Raw genomic sequence first — 21,867 nt, 5'->3', positions numbered from 1 at the left:
AGTGATCACATATTCTGAGGTATACATGTGCTGTAGTCCAGACAAAGGTTTTAGTTTTTAGGTCAACATTTTTTGTTTTTACATACCATTGTGCACTATTATTCACCAGTCACGATCACTGCACCTACTTTTACTAATACTTTTTATATTGTTGATGCATGTATAGATTTAGTGTATGTAGATATCTATTTGTATATATGAATATATAAGTATATGTGCAACTATTAAACAGCTGGTTTTCAAAATCATCAACCAAATTGTTTTTCATTGAAGTATAGGCTTTGAGCTTACCCTGAGGGACCCATTGTTTAGAGTACTGACTGAAGTTGGAGCCATTGCCTATACATGTTTTCTGGTTTTATTCAGCTACCTTCCCTGTTTATTTGACAGCTATACTCATGGTGATATGGTGTTCCATGATCTTGATTGTGCCCCTTGCATAACTCCTGAGTATGCCTGAGTATGTTTTATTAGTCACGTTGGTGTATTTCCATTAACTTACATGGTGTTCTTAAACACACATTGTCAGAAAAGGAGTTGTTGGTTGACTGGGGTATGAGCCCTGGTCAAACAATAACTACAATCCTAGTTAGGGTAAGAAGCAGGCAAACCCTAAATCAACCAGTGCTCTTCCTCTGGTAGCTTGACACAGAACAGGCCATCTTAACTTTAGAGGCAATGTGTAAAGTATTTGTACAACACTTCAAACAGTAAAACAGTGAAAACACCACAATAAAAATATTTCACACCAGGTTAGAAAAATCGAACTTAATTTAATAAATAAAACAAGACCAAAATGTCAAAATTCCAATACATAGAACTTGAGTTATAAATTTGTGACAGAATAAACAAAAAAAAAGTGCTAAGAAACAGGACGCGCTAACTGGGGATATCTGGATGTGCTGGACTTGGACAATGGCATAAGTTCAGGCTGATCCCGATGAATCGTGGGCCGGCTACAGTGACCCAGTTAGGCCAGCTGAATGAAAGTGCCTCAAATTGTGGTTGTGAAGCGTTTGTGTGGATGCCTGTCGAAGATGCGTAGCACAGCAGAAGCAATGCATTGGTTCCGAGATGCAACAAGTGATGGAGCAAGGAATCGTGTAAAAGAGACTTGCTCAGACGCAATCCTCTCACATAATCCCGTAACAAAGTATTAATAATGTGTGTAATACTAATTATGCACAACATTCCATATATTTCTAGATAGAAGAAGTTGCCTATCTGTTTTACTAACAAGTAACCCAAGTGTGATTAAAGATGGCTGCTAACTCGGGAAAATGTACTGCGCATGCATCAGCTGAATGACGTCATAAAGCTTGAAGGGAAAATTCTGTTTCTGCGCAATAGCATCTAGTATGGACGCTTGGGAACTCACTTGCTAAGCATCTGCTTTGCTGAAACTAAACTGTGTTATATACTAAGTGCTAATGCATAAATAGTCTTTATAAGTAAATGGGATTAGAGTACAGATAGGTGGTATACAGTGAAATAATTTTATTCTGAATTTAATACTTTGACTTTTGACCTCTCTATTAGTTCATATTTGGGCCTCCGAAAGATGTTCAAGTCTGACACCCACGTGGGTTTGCCCGCATGTGACAGAGGGACAACTCCGAAGCAGTGAGCTCAAGTCTTGGGACTCGTCCAAGGACATTCTCCACACATGTCCTGGGAACCAGCTGAACATTCTGAAGATTCAATGGACAACTGTGAAATTGTATACATTGTTGTCGATAAAGTTTACAAATATGGGTGGGAAATAAAGATTGGGAGAGAAAATGAATGGGGGGGAACCTAAACAATTGAACTTAAGAAAAGTATTAAACTTAGCATGGTGTGATGATCATCCCCTCAGCTCGTCCAATCAGAAATCGGAGTTTTCTTAAGGTTGAAACATTTAGGGGTGGTAAATATCATTAATAAAGTATAATTGGGATAGTTAGATTAATTAAAATAGTCGCAGGCAGAACACTGAGATACTGAGATACTGTCCGAATGCTGATCGAATACCTGAAAAAGAAAACTTAGAATTTCAAAGCAAAATAGAATTAGAAGATTGCGGATGAATCGAGAAGGTAATAGAATTAGAGGAAGATCGCGGAAGAATCAAGAAGTATGTTGGGGGTGTGGCCAGCCAGCCATCATGGCGGACAGGAGCTGTTAGTGCTCTGTCTGTTTACCCCTGTTTATCCTGATATTTTCCTGCTGAGGTGTGCTCGGAGTCCGTACTGAGTGGGACCGGCCGGGGGCCGCAGTGGGGAGCCGATGCAACCTAGCAGTTCCCCGTGCATGCAGCGTTCAGTGGAGATCTGCAGCCCGGAGGAGCAGAACGTCGCAGGGGGCAAAAGCGCAGAACTGCCACGGGAGGTAACGGCCACTGCCGGGCCTCAGATGGAGTGCTGAGGCCGCCGAGGATGAGTTGCTGACCCGCCCCTACACTGTCCGGTGTAGCACGGAGACTTGATGTGACTGCGTCGGAGGAGAACCCCGCTGTCCGCTGCTGCTAGTGGGCCCCATGATGGGATGTGGAGGCGGGCCTGTGGCTGTGGCGGGACGCTAGTAACAACGGCCTGATCCGCGCCCTGGGGCACCTGCGGCGGATGTCCCCACGAGAGGCAGGCGTCTGAGACCTGAGATGCCGCTGTTGACCGAGCGCCAGAGGGCAACTGCGGACAAGAGGTGCAGCGAGGCCCGGGAAGGGAAGGTGTGCCCTGGGCCTCGGACGATACTAACTACTACTGCGGCTTGACACTGTGGAGCGAGCCTGCTAGAGGCGAGTTGGGCTTGGGCCATGCGTCGGCCCTGACCTGCATCAAAGCACCTGAGGACTGCACTGAACTGAGGGTCCGAGGCAAACAGCGGGACCTTACTACACCATAGTCAAGAGACAGAAGTACAGTGCCCGCCCTGCGATGTGGTGAGAAATACGATTGCTGTCTGGGGCAGTGAGCGTCCACTGGCAGCCTTGTGGAGAGCAGTCCGGTGCACGCAGGAAGCGGGACAACAGCGGCAGAGCGGGCAGTCGCAACACCCCAGCCAACAAGTAAGTGGGGAGCCTCCTGGCGCCGGTGGGGACACCCCAGGAGCGGCTACCTAGCACAAGTGACATTGAGATTGGCTGTGGCTGGAGTGCCAAGTAGAGTGGAAAACTGCAGCGAATGTGGCCAGGAATGGCAAATGCCAGAGCCTAAGACACCGCGAACTGGAGACTTGGGGTGCGAGCACCATTTTGGGAGCAGCCCCATTTTGAGCGAGACAAGTGTGGTGCACACCGGGCGCGAAAGTCCTGTACACCATAGGGAAGGCCTCAGTCGATAGGAGGTACCACAGGGAGGCTGTGCCCAAGGCCCCTGTGCCCTATGAGTGGATGCCCGCCAGGAGCGCCTGGAGGAGCAGCGCAGGGCCTACTGGAGGGGTGCGGGCAGTGGTGCTGCTCCCTGGGTGAGCGAGGAGGTGCCTGGGCATCCCCGTGCTGCAAAGGAAAAAACGGACTACACGAGAACAACACCCGGTGCCGGTAGCAGGTGTGGAGAGGGTGGCCTCCCTGACAACGGGGACAGGAATCAGTCTACGTCGGATCGGACTGCGCTCCTTGGGTTGACGATCGTGGAGGGGTGCCCCCCCTGCTGAAAGCTCTGGCTACGGACAGGCGCGACTGACTGACCTGGCAGCAGGAAGAGGCCTGGGCTTTGGTGGCCTGCATCTAACCGTGTCCGCCTACACTGAGGACCACCTGCAGATGCCAACGGCGCAACAGTTAGGGACAAGTCGCAGCACGGAAAATCAAAGGGGGAAAGCCTTGATCCTTCACTGGGGCGCCAGAGTGGAGGTATGGAACCGCAGGCGGCGGCCATCGCTGCCAAAATGGACACTGTGCTCGCAGCGGTGGAGAGGATCGGCACCCCTTTGGAGCAAACCAAGGAGTCCCTAGAGACACGGATCGACAAGGTCACGTTGGATTTTACCCTCCTCCACGTGGATCACCGTAAGCTAACTGAAAGGGTTGCAACGCATAGCCAAACGTTCCAGGAGCTACAGCCTGTTGTTCAAAACCACACTATAGCGCTACAGGACATGATTGACCAGGTCCATGCACTTGAAGACTGAATAAAAGATGCGGAAGGGCGCTCCCAGCGCAACAACGTTCATGGTGGGCCTTCCTGAGGGCGAGGAGTGCAGAAATCCGGAGCATTACATAGAGCGCTGGCTACGTGATCTTCTACCGCAAGGGGCGCTGTCACAGCAGTTTGTTGTGGAAAGGGCGCACAGAGTGCTCGCTCAAAAACCCAAGCCGGGAGCCAGACCCCGCCCGTTCCTCTTCAAGCTTCTCAATTATAAGGACAGGGATGCGGTGTTGCCTGAAACCAGGAAATCAGGTGACCTGACTGTGCGAAACAGTCGGGTAATGTTTTTCCCAGATTATACTGCAGCGGTGCAGAGAAGGAGGAGCATCTATATGGCAGTGAAGCGTCAGCTCAGGGAGCTGGAGTTGCCCTACTCCCTACTGTTCCAGTCCCGCCTACGAGTGTTCACAAAAGAGGGAGCTTGTTTCTTAGACTCTCCGCTGGAGGTGTGGGACTGGCTGGAGGAGTTGGGGCAATGGTCGGGAACAAGGCCTCCAGGATCAGAGAATGGTGGCCGGCCGGAGAGGAGGTCAAGACAGCATAGAAGGCGGGGGACACACCGCGCGCGCTGCAAGGCTGTGCCCAGTAGCACCCAGCCCAAAGAATATCAGGATGGAACGCCAGGATGTCCTCGAGGCGATGGCAACTCTCGGAGCAGGGCTCAGCAGCGGCCGGATGGAGACCTACATATGCAGTGACCCGGGAGCTAGTGGCTCGTCATCCCCGTCCACCGTGATCTCCGAAGGCATGAACTTGCCTGTGGTGATGCCCCAGACTGCTGACCAGCCTATGTGATATTATGATGTTAGGTTACATCTATGCATGACTGCCTAATGTGTATGCGCTGAGAACTTTTTTGTCTTTCCTGGGCCCGCAGTCATGTTGTTATATCATGCAGGTAACTGGGGTTGTCCTTGCAAGTCAGCACGACGCATGCACATAGCCGGGGGATGGCTCGTTGTGCGGAGGCTGGACGCGCGGCGCAGGTATTACCTCCGCAGGCTCCATACCACTGTGGCTTGTGCTGGGCCTCCGCGTTAAGCTAGACCATGACTCATTGCACATCTCCCGTACATACAGGAGGCATGAGAAAGGGGGTACAGTGCAGGCACGTCACGGACACCACACACACCTCAACCAGGCACTACACTGGAATAGCTCACCACCAGTGTTCTTTATTGTTTTTGAGGTTTGGCCGAATGCCTCCTCGGGGATCCGCCCCATTATCTTGTTTGAAAGGCAGCACATCAACATGTTTCCCTCATGCCAAGACCCAAGCCCCTTCCTCTGGTGCGGTCCCTTGGCCTTGTGATGCGATGACTCACCCTGATACATGATGGCACGCACTGACATAGTGACCTGGAACATACATGGTATGCACACGCCGTCGAAACATTTCATTTTCTCCTACCTGCAGCAGCATTCTGTTGGGGTTGCCCTACTACAGGAAACTCACATTACCCAGACGGAGCTTGACAAGCTTTGCAGGCATTGGAGGGGGGAAATCTATGGTACTGACTTCTCGGTGTGGGGGACACTGATCTGGGTGAGGGCGGGCACACCCTTTATCTGTGAAGAAGTGAAGGTGGATAGTGAGGGCAGGTACACACTGGTGCGGGGGAAATTGAATGGTCAGGTAATTCTGCTGGGATCCTTGTATGCCCCTAACGTCAACCAGCCTACCTTTCTGGCTCAGCTGACCCAGGCCCTCCACCCCTATGTCGGGCTCCCTTGGTTACTCGGGGGGATTTTAATATGGTACTAGATGTTCAGCTAGACAGGTCTTTTCCTCCCCTGTGCGCCGCAGCGGTGGCGTCCAACGCGCAATCGCTTAAGGACTGGCTCTCACATTGGGCACTGCAGGACCTGTGGCGCATATTACACCAGCTGATAGAATGTATTCCTACTATTCCGCGGTTCACGACTTGCATGTCCAGCTGGACAGGATAGTGGGTTCCCAGACTTTGCTCCAGCTACTTGTGCAATCAGAATACCTGGGGAGGACGCACTCCGATCATAATCCCCTGTGGTTGCAGATTGGTTGGGAGGCGGGCCATCCGCCTGTGCCCATGTGGCGCCTCCAGCCTAGTGCGCTAGAGGACTTGGAGTTTTGCTCATCCCTGGGAACGGCTGTTCTTGCATTTTTTGGCATCAATGAAGGGACGGCGAGCAGTGCAATGGTAGAGTGGGATGCCCACAAAGCGGCAGTCCGAGGGCATTGCTTGGGAGCCACGTGGAACATACGCATGATGCTCTCAGTCTCCCTTGCGTGCCTGGAAGCTGAATTATTGCGCTATGAGCGGGCAGGGGAGGGAGCGGGCAGGCAGTCACACAAGCTAGGAGACCTTCCCACCCAACATGCGGAGCTTTTGGAGAGGTTGAGATGCCACAACTATGCTTCACACACGGCCAGAATGCATGCCAAAGCAGATAGAGTGGGCCACCTCCTGGCTTGGTTGATCAGACAGGAGGGGCGCTGTGCCCCGATAGGAGCGCTCCACATAGAGGGCGGAACACTGGTGTATACGCAATGCTAAATCCATCGTGCCCTAACAGACCACTACAAACAGCTATATAGGGCCAAGGGAATTGGCCCCGGTTACCTCCTAGAGAAGTTCCTGGACTCTATGCATCTGCCCATGGCCTCTGAGGAGAAGAGGGAGTCACTTAACGCACCTCTTGCTGTAGTGGAAATTGGGGAGGCGATCCAGCCAATGGCCTCTGGGAACACTCCGTGGCCAGATGGCTTGCCCGCCGAGTATTATAAGGCTTACCGTGAATCTCTGGCACCATTATTACATAGGTTGTACAATGCAGAGGTGGAAGAAGAATCATTGCCCCCTTGCATGTTGGAGGCGTTCATGGTCTCCCTGCCCAACCCTATAGGGACCCCACGGCACTAGGCTCATATAGACCCCCGGCAATGCTCAACGTGAATTATAGGATCTTCGCAAAGGTGCTGACGGAGTGGGTGGTGCCGGTGGTCCCCCACTTAGTCCATGCTGATCAGAATGGGTTTGTCCCCGCGAGGTCCACTTCATTGAACCTCAGGAAGTATTTCAGGGTGGCAGCTGAGGCCGCACGGGAGTGGCCCAGGGCGTGGTGCCTCATCCTAGACCTGGAGAAGGCGTTTGATTGCCTGGAGTGGGGATGCCTGTAGGGTTGTTGCTGCACTATGGGCTGGACATGGCGTTCCTCCCCATGGTCGACCTGCTATACAAAAATCCCACGGTCCGGGTGCGGCTGGGCCCCTACATTTCCAAAGCGGTGGTGGTGGGCCGGGGCACCCGACAGGGGTGCCCCCTTTCCCCGTTGCTGTTCGCACTGGCAATTGAGCCCTTAGCCGTAGCTATACGGGCGACTCTCAGTGACGGTATACCAATGGGAGACGCAGTCCATCAGGTGTCACTCTACGCTGACGACTTGCTGGTGTTTGTGAGGGACCTGGAGCACATCCCTGAGCAACTGGCCAATCTGCTACACGCCTTTGCCAATACCTTAGGGCTCCGAGTAAATGCGGGTAAATCTGCCTTTACGCTTTCAGTGCAGGAAATGCGGATCCGGGATACTGCCCCGAGGGTACACGGGTCCAGTGGAAAGATGATACCTTCCGCTACCCGGGGATACAGGTCTACTGCCACCCGACTGACTTATTTGATGAGAATCTGGGGAGGGAGGTCGCGGAGCTCAGGTCGCAGGTACGCTTCTGGGACATGCTCCCACTGACAACCACGGGTAGAGTGGCGCTTGCCAAAATGGTCATGCTTCCCCACCTTCTGTACTACTTTGTCAACTTGCCAGTATTTAATCCGGCCCCCTTTTTTAACATTATTAATAAGATGCTGCGGACCTTTATCTGGGGCAACTCTAAACACAGGCTGGCGCTGGCGAAGCTATATCTGCCAACTGATTGGGGAGGCCTGGCTGCTCCTTGTTTTGAGCACTACTGCCTAGCCGCTCAGCTGCAGTGGGTTGCTCGTTGGCTGGCGGATAGAGGTAGAGACGATATGGCCGCAGCACTGCCGCCATACTCATTAGAGCGCATAACCAGACTCTTCCACCCCACTGCTGCGATTGCACGTCCAATGCCGCTCCTACTAGCAGTGGCATACAAGTGCTTCCGAAGGGATCTATATTTCACCCACAACATTATCCCTTATGCCCCGGCTATACCCCTGGAGGGCTCGCCTGGTGGCGAAGGGGTTCTCACAGCTCCTATGCTCACAGAATGGTGGGAGGCTGACATTCATACGCTTGGAGACTTATATCAGGATGGGGAGCTCTCGACATTTGAGTCTTTAGTAACAGAGGAGGGGCTTCCACCAGGGGGGGTTTTAGTACACCGCTCCCTAATAGCGAAATTGACCGCCCGGTGGGGAGATGTGACTGCGGAGCCTAGCCAGCATTTAACTATGCAGTATCTGCACATAATGGAGAGAGGTAGGCACCTGGTCCGCTGGTTTGCGGCAGCGCTGAGGGAACACACAGCTGTTAGCTTGGGCCCACTTAGGTGCAAATGGGAACTGGACCTGGGGTGACCACTAGGAGACATGGAATGGGAAAGGATCCTTAAAGGCCCGTGCGCATCCCCAGAAACATGCGATTCCGCCAAATCCAGCCCTTCATTGTTCACAGAGCTTACCTCACGCCTGAGTTGATCATCAAGTACTTTCATCGTAATGACGCACTCTGTCCTCGGTGCAGTGAATTGGGGGCGGGGTTCCTGCACATGCTGTGGAGCTGTCCGGGTTTGGGCACTTACTGGCTGGGGTTGGGCACTTACTGGCACGCAATCAGTGGGCTGCTGCAGAGCTCCACAGGCCTTACCATACCTTTTGACTGGCCTGCATCATTTCAAAAGGTTCCCCAAAGATAAGGTGACATCCCGGTTCTTGGATATGGGGCTGGTGGTGGCAAAACACCTCCTTACAAGGAGATGGAAAGCGCATGACCCTCATTCCAGGCATGGGCTAGGGCAGAGCGGACTGCCATTCGCAGCGAGGAAATGCTGGGGTTGCCGAAGGAACCTATAGCGGCCCATTGGGAGAAGATGCTTGATGCGCTACAGCGGTCGGACAATGAGGAACACACGAGCCATGCGGAGGGTGCGGGAGGAGATCACACGGGTAGATACACAACACAGGCTGTTCTACTTACGGGATAATCTGGCAACACCTTGCCTCTGCTCTCCCAGGGCATGGAGGCAATCACAGCAGCGCAGCTTTAGATGAGGGGGTGCCAGTGAGATCGGGGAGGGGCGGAGGGTGGGGATACCAGGGAAAGTGTGAGGGAGTTAAAATGTGCATATGGTTTCTGCTGCTACTGGTATTGTTTCTTGTTTCAAATGTATACCAACTGTTTGTATGCCCAAGATGCAGGGTCAACATTGGACTATACAGACAGTTGAGAAGTTGACACATCGGCCCTCACTAGTGGCCTTATAGACTGCACCAGGACAGGTGAAAAGTAGCATAGTTAGCTCCTGGGTGAGCACCCTTTGTTTCATTCACAGCAATGTTTATGCGCCTCTACAACACCATGGCCATGCGCTAACGTGTTGTTGAATACCAGTGCATAACTGTGAGCTACCACATGTGATCTTTGCGCTGTCAAGTGTAATCTTAAAACAATAAAAACAAATTAGATTAAAAAAAAGAATCAAGGAGGATGTAAGTATCAGAGAGGGGTAGGACGCAGGCGTCGAATCCAGAAGAGGTCATCTGTCCTGTCCTATCCTGTCCTGAAGTACCTGTCACCTGCACTTTCTAGGGGGCCCATTTACTCTTGACCAGAGGGGTCTGCTTTTTGCACGATCCTAGGTAAATATAATTCTGTGTATTGTGTCAATGTGCTTTCTCTCTCTATCCTCTCTTTCCTGAGGTAATAGTTGTTGTGAAATCTTTTTTTCAAATTGAATAGACCGATCTTACTTCCTCTGAAAGATGGAGTTAACACTGTAATTTGTTTTGCTCTTATGATTAATTTGATAAACATTTAAAACTTACCTGAGTCTGTGGTTATTCAATGAGATGATCAGGTAAATGAACCTATGTCATGATCATCAAATCCTAATCAACTAAAATAGATCCATTAGTTATGGAAAGGGCTTCACATCAGTAATAGATTTAGGAATTGACATCCAAATGAACCTACAATTTTAGCCCTATAAATTGATCCCTGGCGGTGCTCACCGGCCTATAAGAGTGAGTGTGTTTATGGGCCCAGATGAGAATAGTGATAGATGTCAGCAGGTTGGTAGCCCGCTGGATCAGTTTGCTGGTAGCAGAGGTATGGTTTTTATTGTTTAGTTTGGTGATTATTGGTTATCGATTTATGTTTTAACAAACCCGATCGTATATTGTTTCATGTTGTCTGGAAATTCACGGGAAATGTGTGGCAGGTGGTGAATGGAAGCCACACTGCAGTGAGGTTATTCGTTTGTTTTAGTAATTGAGTTCTGTGAAAAAGTGAGAGTGATTGTTGGCAAAGAGTTCACTGGTAAAACTTTAGGGTTTATTTCACCTAGAAAGGTTAACACTAAAGGAGTAGCAGGTTCTTCTGAGCTTGGGTGAAGAGTAAACGGAAGGTTTTACTCGCAGTGTACAAAGAGTAAGCGGAAGGTTTTACTTGTAGCAAAAGAAATCACCCATTAGTTTTATGAAACAGATGGAGTAGCAAATGTTTTTATGTTGTTATTAATGAAAATGTTGGTAAAGGTTAAGGGAAAATACATTTTTGTATTACCTTGTGAAGAGAGGGTCAGCTGCTGGAGTTACGATGACGTCACAGAGTAGCGTGCTGGGATTGGTTGAAACAGCGGGTGTGTGACAAGATAGGGAATTGTAAAGGAGGGGTCAGTTGTCGCACTGACATCACAGACTGCCGCGCTGGGATTGGTAGAAACAGCGGGTGTGTGATTTTTGGAGGCTTTGTAAAGGAGGGGTCAGAAGTGAGGAGTGATACTAACGTCACGATAGAGCTGCGCTAGTATTGATTAAACAAATGTTGTCAATTTTAGCGTGATTGGATGAAAGAATAAAAACTGCAATAGGATTAGAGAACCTGAGTGTAAACAGAAAGACTAATTGGTTGACAAATTAGAAGCGGTAATAGTAATAGATAGTAGAGTTTGTATGTGGTAATACAATCCAACATTAATAGAGAATCGCCCAGACAGAAGATATTCAAGACAAGAATATAGAAGAGGACCTTCTCATAATATGTATGGAGAGAAAAGAAAAATGTCACTTACGCAGAAAAGAAAAAAATATTTCAAGAAAGAGAAACCCATTAAGACATGAGAAGGAATTCTTATCCCACCGCCAAAGACTCCTGCCTCATTTATGATGATGGAAAGAGGTTATCATACCCAAGCATGGTTAGAAAATTGGATTGAGTATACAGAAGATGACGGAATATTAGCTTTCCCAGAAATTGGTATGTTTAATGGGAGAATTCTTCAGAATTTTAGGACATGAATGAATTAGAGCCCAGACCTAGGTTAACACAGTATGAAGCTTTGGAAGAATGGGAAATGGAGGCATTTGATCGAGACAGATCTAGATGTACTAGAGGTTTTAGAGGATTTCATCCAAAAAATATGCATGAATCGCGTGAGGATCAGATAAACAAATGATGACAAGCTATGGTCACAGAAGGATTGTATCCTGTATTAATGTTAGAGGAACAGTTGGGAGGCAAGTGTTCAAGAAAAACTAAGCATTTAACAATGACAGGTTGTGGAGAATTAGAAGATGAGTTTATGGAAGATATCCTGACAAAGGATTGTCCACCATATCAGAAGGGACCCAGTAGAACTACTCCAAGTGCCCCTGCTTTAGAAACACCATTAGTTCCTCAGACTATGCATGACTCATTAAATGAAAGGATACTTCAGGAAAAAGAAAGAGAAGCAATAAATAAAAATAGAGAAGAATGAATACAGAAAATAACACAATTGAGTGCACACCCTGAAGCTTTGACTATACCAGTGACTATAGGTCCTGTTGTCCCATTGTATGGGGATACAAGATATTGTCCAAAACCACCAGTAATGGCCACTCCTAAAATAGAACCTAGAAAATAAAAGAGAACATAATAATTGTAGATCAAGCTAGTGAATGTAAATCAGTAATAGCACTAATGGATTTGCCTTGAAGAGAATAGATAAATGAAACCCCAAGAAGAGTTACACCTAGTTGTTCAAAGGAAATACTATTAGAAACCTCCACAGGAACAAAAAGTGCCACAATAGTGTCGCCAGAAGAATTAGAAAGATGGGCACAAGGAATAGCTAAACCAAATCCACATCCATGGATTTGGGATATATATATAAATTAAAAGTTTAACAAATTGGAAGAGATGATAGCTGGAAATGTAGGAATAGACAGGCTGAATACATACAGTGAAGAAGAACTGTTGTTCATATGTATGCGCATAACCAGAAATGTAAAAATATTTTATGAACAATTGACAGAACTTCCTTCCGAAATGGGAATTGAAATAGGGAGATCAAAGGTATTGCAGAAACCTTATAGAGCAGACTTTACTGATAAAGATTTGGAAAATATGAATGTGTCAGGAAGAAAATTACATATTAAGGAATTAATAACAATATTACAGAAATTGGGAGAATTAGACAGGTGGAAAACAAGGTGGACAAAGAAAAAGGAGGAAGCACAGGCAAATAGGACCGCATCTGAATATTTATTAGGAGAACCTAAAAAGACAGAAAGATTAAGCCCCATGGGAGAGTTACCAGTTGGGGCATATGTACATGTTCCTTGGACCCAACAAGATATTTTATCATTTACAAATGATTTTCCAAAATTACGAGAGAAGCCAGTTGAATGGTATAAACAGGTTGAAAGGTTTGTGAAAGTTTCTAAAGTTTTATTGAAGCATTTGGATGGTCTGTTTGACACAGTAGTACCTGCGGGTTTATGGACAGAATGTAAAGTCACAGTTGAGTGGCCTAGTGATGAGTACCCTGAAGATGAGAAAACAGGAGCACCCTCATACGAAGTAATGAAGAATTATCACCAGGTGATCACTTTCTTGAAAGGGAAAATTCCCCCAAAAGAGACAAATTGGATAAAAATAAATAGAACCACACAAGAAATAAATGAGACTGTACATGCTTATTATGAACGTCTGCTACAGGTGTTCAAGCAGTATAGTGGATTTGAGAATAGTTGTGACAAGGGTATGGGACATTTTGTGTATCGGTTTGTATCTGGACTGAGACCTGAGATTTGTCAGATGATTCAAAACCATATGTTGTGTTGGCAAGGAAAGCCAATAGATGAAGTTTTAAAGTATGCAAAATACTGTGGAGATGAGATTGAAAATAGACGCAATAAGTTAGAAGAAAAAGTAATAGGGGCTCAAGAAAAAATTGGCAGAACAGCAAGAGCTTAAATTAAATAATCAGAATAATGATCAAACTAGAGGATCTGGGCAGAATGAAAATAGTGGGAGAAATCCAAAAGTGAAAATGAGCAGAGAGGAAGCAAAGAAGACATTTCCTTGTCATGGTTGCGGAAAATTGGGGCATTGGAAAAACGAGTGTAAAAATATTCAAAATAACAATGGCCCAAATCAAAATTTAAATCCACTGAGGCAGAATGAGGTGATATTGAGTCAACCGCAACTGGTTTTTAACCAGCCGAGTCAGTTACCACCTGCCCCTATCCCAAATTTTGTGAACAGAGCAAAGTACAGTGTGGAGGCCGAATTTCCAGGAGAAAGTGGAAAGATAAATTCTGTAACTTCGCAAATTTGTTTTGCAGAAAAATTGTTCTACTGAAGATGAACAATGACGGTGCCTGAGGGGGGAGGAAGATGAGTGCGTACTTGTCGCATCCTAACCGGTAGATCAGTCAAGTCCATACATGATGGAAAGGTAGAAGGAAAAGACATTGCCTTTTGTTGGATACTGGTGCTACCCGGTCTACTGTGAGAACAGCAGACATCCTAAACCTACCCCTCTTGGGTGAATCCGGAAGTGTGGGATTTTACTTGAAAAGAAGTAGGGTTAATGGCAAATGTAGATCCAGTAAAAGTGACTGTGAAAGAAGGTGATGTCTACCCAAACACGAGACAATATAAGATGAGACCAGAAATCAAAGCAGGTGTCATAGCAGAAATAAGAATGAATTATTCAAAAGGTTATTGTAAAAGAAATATTGAGCAGTCTGTGTAATTCACCTATAATTGGCATTAAGAAACCTAACCGGAAATATCGGATAGTGCAGGATCTGCGATAAATAAATAAAATAGTGGTGCCTTGCTGTCCTGTAGTGCCAAACCCAGAAGTAATTCTGTATTGAATACCATGGAATGCAGGATGGTTTACAGTAATTGATTCATGGTATGCATTTTTCCCCATCCTGTTACACCCAGATAGCCAGTGTCTCTATTCGTTAAAATTTGAAAATCGTATCTATGTGTGGAATGGAGTTCCTCAATGGTAAACAGAAAGCCCTTCATTTTTTAATCATATTCTGAAGAAATGTTTAGAAACAGCAGTGATGCCCAGAAATTCAGTTTTGGTCCAATATATTGACGAGATGCTTGTTGCATCAAAGTCACGAGATGATTGTGCCCTTGATTCTAATGCTTTGTTAAACCATTTGGCTGATGGAGGACATAAGGTATCATGTAACAACACACTAAATGTCTATGGGTCTATAAGAACGTCCTTTCAGGGCCTGGTAGGATGTGATCTACTTACAAGGAGGAAAAGGAATCATACCTGTGTGTATTTAAAAGCACAACATGGTATCGCCAGGGTGTGCAAAGTACCCATCAGTGCTCGTTCTGTATCGCCCTTGTCATCATTTGAGTTCTCCCTACACCAGGGAGAGTATGTTGGCAATCAATAGAGGTGCTCAATGATCAATGCCTATCGTTTAGGAAAAATAGATATGGTGTAGGAAAACTAAGGGGACACCGTTTGGTAGGGTAGCTAGTGTGCAGTGCGTGAGTGAGAGAAAAAAAGTGCATGTATAAAATTGGAGAGTGGGGAGAAAATATTTTATTAGATGTCTCCCAGACTTCCAAAATTAAAAACAGTGCAAAATAACCATGTCTTAAAAAATTGAATTTTATCCAAGTCAAACCCGCACTTCACTATCTTCAATTGCTGAATTGTGACTGCACTTTATTTGTCTGTAACTTTTTTAAATTAGCCTTTACCTTTAGGAAAAGTATGGATGGATAATTATGCTGCTAATGCTCTCGGTACTTTTAATTTTCATAATGAATTTATTTATGTTTTTAATGTATTTTTAATAATGTTAATGCTCATGTTGCCCGCTGTTATCGCTGCTATCTCTTTTTTACCTTTTACTGTGTATTGGACCTCTTACTTGTCAAAATGAATCATCCGGACTGTTTTTAATTGTTTGTTGATGATATGTACTTTTATGATTGTAATTTTTACAATCGAATAAAGTTATTTGAACTTGAACAGTGCAAAATAGAAAAAAAGCAGGTTTACCAAATAACTGCTTATTTAGATGTTGGTCAACATGTTTCAGCTCTTGTGGAATTCTCCACAGCTTTCGTCAGGACCGTTCGTTACTGCAATTGGTGAAATTCAAATTAAAACTAATAACCATATCACCTGGTTTAGGTCATGGAAAGTCCTCCTCTTAGAAGCTGCTTATAGCGGACCAGAGGGAAGATCACATCCAGACAGGACAGAAAAAAGAAAAAAGAAAAATCTAGGATAATTAAATACATCTCGTAATTGCTAGGCAATGTCTCAAGCTTTTTCATAGCGGGATATTTACCATAATTGGCACGAGAGCCTGCTTACCTATTTAGGTAGGAGGACGGGCATCACCTCACCTGGCTACAGCTAAGGTAGTAGGAGCACCGCACTAATAAAGGGGAAGAAAAGAGGAAGAAACAAATGCTCAGAAAACATCCATCAGACGTTGGTCAAATGACTCGCATCCTGAGCCTGTTAAAAAGCGAGTGCTTATTCTGTTGTAACTCCAGGCTGATAATGATGTTGTGTTATCAGCATTTAAATGTTTGTATTTACAGTGACTGGCGTGAAAAGGGCTCTCTATATTTACTAATACTCAGGGACTACTTACTTCAATAACACATGTGTTCATGTACTTTAAAAAGCATCTTGTGCACATACGCAAGGATTTTCTGATATATCATGCGAGCACAGCTATTGTGAGACCCGACGCTGTGTTGCTTATGCCGATTCATACCTCTGCACTCATTCAATAATTATACAACAAATATACAGCAACAAAAGCGGATTTCCAGCAGAGACGAGGTAGTGAAACCCCTGTGTGCCATGGGATTTACAAGGCAGTTATTAAATGCCCATCGTTTAAGGTCGCAAGTATCCCTGTCGTATTTGTCTCTAATGGCAGGCTTCTCTCTACTCACACGCCAGCGCTGTCCCGACTATGCTGCTTCATTTACCCTTATTGCTAAGATCTAGTGACCGGCGAAACTCAAGAACTCATGTACGCTTACACTCATTCGGATGGACTAACCTGTCCGTCAGTAATGCCGGCTTCCCTCAGAGCTGACTGCGAAGGTAGCCGGTGGCGTTTCTAAGCATACTTTATCTGTCTCGCATCTTCCGAAGACGCTGTGCATACCATGTGCGTAGCGCAAAGCCATCTGGGAGATGTAGTTTCCACATGGATCCTATAAAAACGCCTCAATTGTTTATATTTATTTATTAGCGCCACATATTTATAATAACCAAATCTCTTTCAAAAGACTCACAAATCTTGTGGATAGTTCCACAAGCGACCAGTGTGTTACTTAGTAGTGGTGTTCACGCCAAAGTGTTAAAATGCGTCAGTTTCGGATACTAAGAGTTTTAGTGTGCTTGATCATCTGTTGGATGTAGGCCCCATCCCTATTGATATTTATTGTTCTATTCTGCAGTAGATTTCCCAGAGTGGTGATCTCTGGAGCCAGAATAGTAGAATGCATCGGACCAAAAATGATAAGAGTTGTTGCGTACTTAATCATCTGTCAGGTGTCAGCCACGTATTTATTAATAGACTCTATTGTGTTCTGCAATAGATTAAAATAGAGCAATGATCACTAGGCCTAATCAAAGTAATGTTTGAGTTTTGATGTACGTAACAGTCAGGTAATGTGTGTGAATGTATCCCAATAGTAAGGAGATTAGTAACAAGCCAAGTCTATAGGGACATCCACGGAATATCTTCATTTAGTCCACTTTTATCCGTGTTAAGCTTGTACACCCATTTCTGTTCTTTAGTGAACAGATACTTGCTTATGTTTGTCACATGTTCCGGAATGAATGGCTGTTCAAGCACTGTCCAACTGAAATCAGTAGGACCATGCCCCTTTTCTAGGAAATGTGAGGTAAGGCGTGTAGCTTGTTTGCGGCATCTGATGGTGCTCTTATGTTCCGAAATGCGCACCTTCACCTTCCTCGTAGTCATTCCTACGTATCTTAACTGACAAGGGCATGTAATGAGGTAGATTAAATTTTGACTATTACAGTTGGTGAACTTCCTTTGTTGCCATGGGTAGTTTGTGCCGATGTCAATACTTGATGATTTACTAGTCTGCGGACATGCGGCACATGTGCCACAAGGGTGATGACCTTCTACGGCTGGAAGGTCCCAGAGGGTACCTATTGCTCGAGATGTTGTGCTTTTAGGGCGAGTATGTACCAGCTTGTCTCTCATGTTGGGTCCCCGTTTAAAGGCAAACAGAGGTGGTGGTAATCGATCTCCTCTGGTGTTGAGGATGGACCAATGCTTATGAACAATTTTTTGTACGTGATTGGATTTAGTAGTGAAAGTATTCACAAAAGTCATTTGTTCAGATTTCTCTTTAACTACTGCAGGTTCCAGAATTGATTGTTATTGGAGGCTTGTTTCATAGAGTCCCGAATGATTTTCTTAGGGTACTTTCTAGCCAGTAGTTGATCCTTCAGGTTTTCTGCATGTTTCTTGAATGAGTCTATTTTGGAACAATTCCTTTGGATCCTCAAAAATTGCCAAAACGGTAAATTGTTCCTCATAGCTCTCAGGTGGCAACTGTCGTAGCAAAATAACGAGTTGCGAGCCATGGGTTTCTTGTAGAGTTCTGATTGTAAACCTGTTGGTGTGGTTCTAATCAAGAGATCAAGGAAAGGCAGTTTATGCCTATCGTATTCAACAGTGAAACGAAGATGGTTATTTCTTGTATTAAGCCATTGATGGAAAAGTAGAAGGTCCTCCTCAGTTCCTCTCCAGACCACAAGAACATCATCGATGTATCGCCTCCATGTACGTACTGACTGTAGAAAAGGGTTGGTAGGGGACATTACATACTCTTGCTCAAATTGGTGGACGTAGAGATTCACTAAGCTGGGAGCGAAAACGCTCCCCATGCTGGTCCCGGAACACCTTTAAGTAAATACTGTCCTCAAAACGAAAAATTTTCTTTCATTGCCAGTTGTGCTAGGTCATAATGAAATGCACCGGCGTGATTGAGTTGAGATCTCTTTCCTGTAGAAGATTCCCCACTACCTCCAACGTTTCGTCTTGTGGAATAGATGTGTATAACAATTCCACGTCAAAAAATACTAGAAGATCTGTGGAGATGTCAAATTCAATACCTGGTAGTATCCTTAAGACGTCCTTTGTATCCTGTAGATATGTTGGCATTTCTTTGACCATCGGTCGTAGGAACCAGTCAACGAAGGTAGATAGAGGTTCCAAGATAGACCCAATCCCTGATATTATAGGGCGTCCTGGCGGCGGTCGTTGATGTTTATGGACTTTCGTCAGCACATAAAAAAACGGCATGATGGGATATGTAGTCCGTAGATAGTTAGCTTCGTGGGGCGTGATCCATCCCTCCGACTTAGCTTCTTCTACAATGTGACCGATGGTATTGGACAGACGTGATGTCGGATCCTCCTTGAGTAAACGGTAGGATTTGGTATCTTGGAGTTGTCTCAAACATTCTGAGCGATAGACGGTGGTGTCCAGTAAAACTGTGGCACCGCCCTTATCCGCTGGTTTGATTGTCAGTGAGGCATCCGTGGTAAGAGTACGCAACGCATCCTGTTCCTTTTTCGGTAAATTAACGAAATGGTGGTCCTTTTCGTGATATAGTTTCATGATGTCATTCTCCACTGCTTGCTCAAAAGTCAGTACCTTTGCAGGCACCCTGTTTATAGGGGGGTTGAAAGTTGATGGTTTCTTCAGACCTGTATTTACATCTAGCTCTTCCGATGTTTCCTTTGACTGTTTAACAAAGAAGAAGTGCAGCCTCACTTTTCGAAAGAATTTGGCCATTTCTACCTGGGTCACAAAAGGATCTCCAGTCTGAGTGGTCACAAAACCGAGACCTCTATTGAGTACTGCCTCTTCATCACAGGTGAGTGTGTGTGAACTCAAATTAATTATCAGACTGTCCCATTGCTCGGGCCTGCATGTTCTTGAGGGACCTTCCGTCCACTCCTCATTTCCATTGGTTGTGGAGGTGGGAGTCCCCATTGTACCTGCCCCGGACGTATCCTTCCTCTTGGTCTCCCTCTGCCAAACCCTAAAAAAGGCTGCATATTCATGTTGGGTTGGAATTGTTGGGGACCATATGTGCCCATCTGTTGTGGGAGAGATGGGCCACCATACATCCACGGATTAGGTTGCCACCACTGTTGGAAATGATTGGGATTCTGATAGTTGTTTTCCCATCCTCTTCGTTGGCCTCTTCCATGCCACCTATTAGGGGGATTGTTGTTTGTTGAGCTGTCTGAGTCGCTGGAATTAACCTCAGAGCTCGATGTTCCATACGGGGACCCTCCTCTTTGTCCATTCTTGTTGAAGGCAAGAGCAACATAGGTGTCACTTGTATAGGGATAGATTCTCTCTGTAGAAAACCTAGCCAAGTCTTTTTTTAAATTTTCAAGTTTGGAAAAGAGAATCGATTCTTTGAATTCTTTATTACTTTTTTTGCTCTCTTCCTGATTTTTAGTGAACAATTTACCCGTGATGGTAGTTTTGATTTGACCCTCTAATAGCTGGATCTCTACTAGAATTTTATCGGCCGCCTTTTTAGCTGTTTTAATTATACGGACAAGCCAGTCCCTAGTGCACCTCCAGGCTATCAATGACCAGTCCTTAAGGAACTCCCTATCGTCCAAAAATAGCCTGGGGGCATTGGTGACAATCAAGCCAGTGGGGGCACAATTGCCCTGTAGGTATTCAGCCATTGTGATACCATGAATGATGGTTCGAGAATGGCTTTTTTTAAGGACAAGTAGGCCAACGAAGAGGATGGAAAAACAACTATCAGCTAGAGGATCTCACTTTAATAATCAAATAATTCGGTTGATCTGTGAAGCATTTAAAATTGAACACAAATTGCACTGTGCTTACCGTCCAGAGGCTTCTGGGATGGTAGAACAATTGAATGGTACTCAGAAACAATCCTGACAGAAACATAGGGTTGAGTCCCATTAAATACTAATGTGAAGAACAATACGAATAGCCTTTATACCAGGACACATACTGTTAAGTATAACTGATGCTCTGGTATTAGACTATTGTAAAAGATTGGCTGACTTGGTGCGTTCTGTCTCTCACCAGGTTGGAGAAGACGCAGTTGCAAGGCAGCCTGATCAAGCACATGATCTAAATCCTGGAGATTGGGTGGTGGTGAAAAATAACACCAGAGAGACATATCTAGCACCCAGGTGGAGTACTCCGAAACAGGTGATAATGATTACCACAACGCAGTGAAATATGCAAGTTTGCCTAACTGGATTCACAATGGTTATACCAAGAGCGTACCAGCTCCTGATGCGGAAAATCCTCAACCGATACCAGCAGTTGAGGGTGCAGAAGGTTGTGCAGTTGAAGAGTCTAGAATAAAAGACTGATAAAGAACAAACAAATACTAGTCAGGAGGTTTGGATACCAGTTATTGACATGCCTGATGTAAACATAAGAACAAGAAATAGAACAAAATTAGAAAAGCAAGAAACTAGAGAGGACCAGACAGGTAAAGAAGAACAAGCTCAGGAAATTGAATTTGAGATTGTCGGAGACCCTGAGCAGGAACAGATAAGGAAAGAAAAATACACTCAGACAGAGGTAAACCAAAATATTCACAGATCTGAGGAGGGACAGGTAGACTTAGAAGAACACGTTCAGGTTGCTAATCAGTCAAGTGCAATAAGACCTGAGCAGGACCAGTTAAGAAAAGAAGAACAAGTTCAGGAAGAAGAAGAGCAAACCAGAGTAAAACCTGAAAGGGCCAGATAGAAGAAGCAGAACACGTTCAAGTAAATTATGTCACAGTAAGACGCTCTGAACTAGATCAGTTAGAGAGGGATTCGGAAGATGAAGAAAATCAAATTGTGCCACAACATAATGGTAAATAAAAAAAACCTCGAGAGTGACGAGGAAAGGGAAAGCGCAGTGCAAACCAAAAGGGTTAGAAAAGGAGATAATTGGCCTAGATATATGTCAAAAGATTAAAATATTATTTAAAGACAATAAATGAAGAACCTGACCAAGTGAATGAAGTCACAAGTCAGTCAGGACAGGCAAACGAGAATCACAGACGAAGGAGTCAAAGATTAAAAATACTGAATAATACATTCAAAGGCCCTGAATGGACCTATGTGATTCTTGAGGAACTTGAGAACTTAAGATTTAAAAGAAGAAAGTGAGGAAAAAATAATTGCTGATCAGATTGATGAAGGAAAAGTGAGACC

The 21,867-nt window shown here is 45.5% G+C and overlaps 1 protein-coding gene across 5 annotated transcripts in view; it reads right to left on the bottom strand.

Annotated features, from left to right (window-relative positions):
• AK9 (adenylate kinase 9) overlaps positions 1-21,867 on the bottom strand; it is a 1,611,121-nt gene that overhangs the window by 1,174,315 nt on the left and 414,939 nt on the right. The window lies entirely within an intron of this gene.

The sequence above is a fragment of the Lissotriton helveticus genome, chromosome 6 (assembly GCF_964261635.1).
Source record: "Lissotriton helveticus chromosome 6, aLisHel1.1, whole genome shotgun sequence".
Lineage (NCBI taxonomy): Eukaryota > Metazoa > Chordata > Amphibia > Caudata > Salamandridae > Lissotriton > Lissotriton helveticus.
Note: the sequence above shows the minus strand (reverse complement) of the source record. Positions and strands in the feature narration are given on the sequence as shown.